The sequence below is a fragment of the Canis aureus genome, chromosome 24, assembly GCF_053574225.1.
Source record: "Canis aureus isolate CA01 chromosome 24, VMU_Caureus_v.1.0, whole genome shotgun sequence".
Taxonomy (NCBI): domain Eukaryota; kingdom Metazoa; phylum Chordata; class Mammalia; order Carnivora; family Canidae; genus Canis; species Canis aureus.
The window spans coordinates 18312163-18315810 of NC_135634.1; the positions used below are offsets into that span (position 1 = coordinate 18312163).

General features: G+C 35.5%; 1 long non-coding RNA gene across 1 annotated transcript in view; it reads right to left on the reverse strand.

The window, feature by feature from the left end:
• LOC144295853 (uncharacterized) overlaps positions 1-3648 on the reverse strand; it is a 68966-nt gene that overhangs the window by 34280 nt on the left and 31038 nt on the right. Inside the window, exon 3 of the long non-coding RNA XR_013362957.1 lies at positions 2808-2955. This is a non-coding gene — a long non-coding RNA (uncharacterized LOC144295853). The remainder of the gene's footprint in view (positions 1-2807; positions 2956-3648) is intronic.

Here is a 3648-nt window from a genome sequence, read left to right on the forward strand (position 1 = left end):
TAAAGATTTGCATTACCTCCTGGGAAAACACCTAAACCCTAATGAGTATTCAGAATTCAGAAAGAAAAAGTTTTGTGTATATTCTGTAATATTGAGCATATTTATTTTTTATTTCACCTTACAGTCTTAGAAACATTTTCAGAGTTATTAGTTAAATCACTGGATTTGGGTATATTTGTAGTAAATATTTTTAGTAGTTTGGGTCATTCTTTTTTGTCCTTTCAGGAAAAGTGGAAAATTACTATCCTGCTCTGTGTTAGACTTACAAACTTTTACCCTTCACCCAATCTAAAATCTTGTAAACATGTGCAGTGAAAGTTAATTTTTTTAAGAAAAGGAAATGCTTGAAATATATTTATTTTAAACTTGATTTTGCTTTGAATATTCATTGATTTATAATAGTATTTCTTAGGTTATGTTGAAATTTGATTCTACTCCAAGGGTGGGTAAAGGAAAAGGTTGTTTAAGAGGTAGAGTAAGTAGAGTGCATGTTGAGTTTTTGTTTCACCCCTTTCATTATTAAGGGGGGACCGTAGGCACAGGTTCATCACTTGTCATCTGAAGAGAGCCATAGATGATTTTAAAGGCTCCAAATATAAAAATTAGTATTTTAAAAAAGTAATCTTTAATGGCTCTCTCTAAAAATACAGTCATTTTGGGCATTTGAGTGGCTCAGTCGGTTAAGCATCTGCCTTCGGCTCAGGTCATGATCCCAGGATCCTGGAATTAAGTCCCACATCAGACTCCCTGCTCAGTGGGCAGTCTGCATTTCCCTCTCCTCTCCCTCTGCCCTTCTTCACTGCTCAGGCACACTCACTCGCTCACTCTCTGTCACATGCTCTCTTTCAAATAAAATCTTTAAAAAGAAATACAGTCATTTTATATTGGGTAATTTGTGAATAATGCCTTTGTTGCATTGATTAGATTATGTGACGTTTTTGTTTGTGTTTTAAGCATAGCATCCCAGATTGAGTCTTGTGCATTCTTTGTAATCTCAGATAGCAGTTCAGTTTGACTTTCTTTTAAAACTAAGTGGAAGCAAAGGCATGTTCAGTGAAACTAATGAGAAAATCTGCTCAGAAATTCCATACAGTACTAATTGCAGATTCTGTCTCACCTCCTACTGACTTCTTTCCGGGTAAATTATTTTTAACATCTAGCATGACAGTGAACAGAAGTAAGTCACTGATGATTCCTGGAGTTGAAGAATGAAAAACCTGAAGTGAAGTGCACTTAAATAGGGATCAGCTAAATATTTTTATTTCCACAGTAGTTACTTTAAGTGTTGATAGTGTTCACTTCGGTTGATTTTGCCAATTAATCTTCAAATATTCCTTCTCGTAAGCCTGGGGAGATCTTTGGTTGCAATATTCATTTGTACACCTGCTTACAATTGAATTGCCTGCATGGTCCTTTCTGTGGACTGACTTGGTAAAGCCATTTGAACTGTACAGTACACATGATCCTGAGGTCCTGGCATGGAGTCCTGTATCAGGCTCCCCCCAGGGAGCCTGCTTCTCTCTCTGCCTATGTCTCTGCCTCTCTCTGTGTCTCTCATGAATAAATAAAAATTTTAAAAAACATGAACTGTACAGTACAGGGGAGAGGCAAAGAGCCATAGATGCAATTCCTAACTAAGCTATTTAGGGTTTATGTTAATTTTCATGGGCCTATCTTCTATGTCCTAGGACCATAAATGTTAATTCTTCCCAAAGGAAATATTTTTTTTTAATTTTTTTATTTATTTATGATAGTCACAGAGAGAGAGAGAGAGAGAGAGAGAGGCAGAGACACAGTCTGAGGGAGAAGCAGGCTCCATGCAGGGAGCCCAACGTGGGATTCGATCCCGGGTCTCCAGGATCGCGCCCTGGGCCAAAGGCAGGCGCCAAACCGCTGTGCCACCCAGGGATCCCCCAAAGGAAATATTTAAAACATGATAATGGATATAACAGATGCTCAATAGATTTCATTATACTTAAAGATTATTTCTAAGAACACATTTTGATCAATAAATGTCTAATAATACCTGATAATCATTAATTACTTTTAAATACGGTTTTATCTCCACATCATTAAGATGTGACCTAGCCCTAGCCACAACCACCATGTTAGTATTGGGATAGAGCTCACCATATTATTTACTGTTTCTTCTTTTCTATATGAGAAAATTGATTGTTTTAAGTCAGTAGTTTCAATTTCTGTTGAATAATCAGCTCATATTCTTACAACAACAATCATAAAGTGATTCCTAAAGTAAGTTTCACGAATCACTAATTCTCTATAACTTAGCTGTTATCAAATTAATTGGAGAAATAAAACAAGTGGGATTTTTTTGGTTTTGTTTTGTTTTTACCATGTGAAGCTAAAGCTTTACTACACTAATGCACGTTGGAAGCTCTAGAAGATCTTAATTTGATTTTCATCAGCTTATTTAGTGGTTTCTTCTCAAAGTATCTTTTGCGGCTAGAATTCGAAGGGAACATCCTTCGCAACATGCTTGAGTAGTGTGGTGATACAATACTTGACAAATGGAAGAAAAAGACCAGAATCTGTGTACTTGTAATTATGGTTAATTACTAGATATTTTTTAGAAAAGGAAAACCAAGTCTCGTCATCACCTTTTCAAAGTAATCTTCATCTCTTTTATGCACAATTTCTGAAGTTGCAAGATGAACAAAAATAATTTCTGAATACACAAAGGAGTAATTCCTGAATTGAAATTGATTTGAAAGCATCTTTTAAGTCCAGTTTAACTTGACAAATAATCTTCATTTTACTTCAACAATAAATTACCTTTGATGACTTACATTTTTTATGATTTCCAAAACCACTAAATTACAATGCAAATGTTTCACCAGGAAAATTCTGATCTTCATGTAGTACTGAGATGCTGTCTGGGCAGTCTGCACTCTTGGTGTAGGTACAATTCTACAAACTTCCTGTTGCGTAGGTCACCTTAATTATAAAAGTAACATGTAGTTGTTTACATCAAGGTAACTTGTGTCTCATGTTATGAAAGCAACTGAAACTTTGAAAGCTTAAAAAGTTTCAAACCAAAAATAATGTGCTTTAGCATAAACTCTTCTGTTAATTTATAAGCCAGGGCAGTCTCATATGCATGGAACACTACCTCGGTAAAAGTGTACTGCCATAAAAGTTGATTATTGTTTCTTGGTTCATGTTATTGATTTCTTTTGGTTTTGCATATTTTCTTTCTAGCTCCTTTGCTAAGTTACATCTGATTTTGAAATATTGTTTAATAGATTTATCATCAATTCAGAGCCTTCAAAGTAGAAATAAAGCATGGGTTGTTACAGACCTGGCAACAGCATTTAAAATAGAAATTATGGTACAAAATTGTAAACCTCTTTTATGAACTACTGAAATGGCATCATTTGGCAGCTGAGCAATTCATTTATACCCTCAGCTTATCGCAAAAAGGTTTTAAAGCTATTCAGAATATATAAAAACTTAGCAAGATCATAAAATTGGTAGAGGAGAAGGTAGGAACATAACATTGATTGCCTTGGGGAGTGGAGAAGTACCTCAGTCTGATGTGGAAGGGAACCCTTCTTACATTAAGCGCCTGTTTTGCGGTAGATACTGTGTGCTCGGTGCCTATACCATTATCAACGCACTCAATTCCGG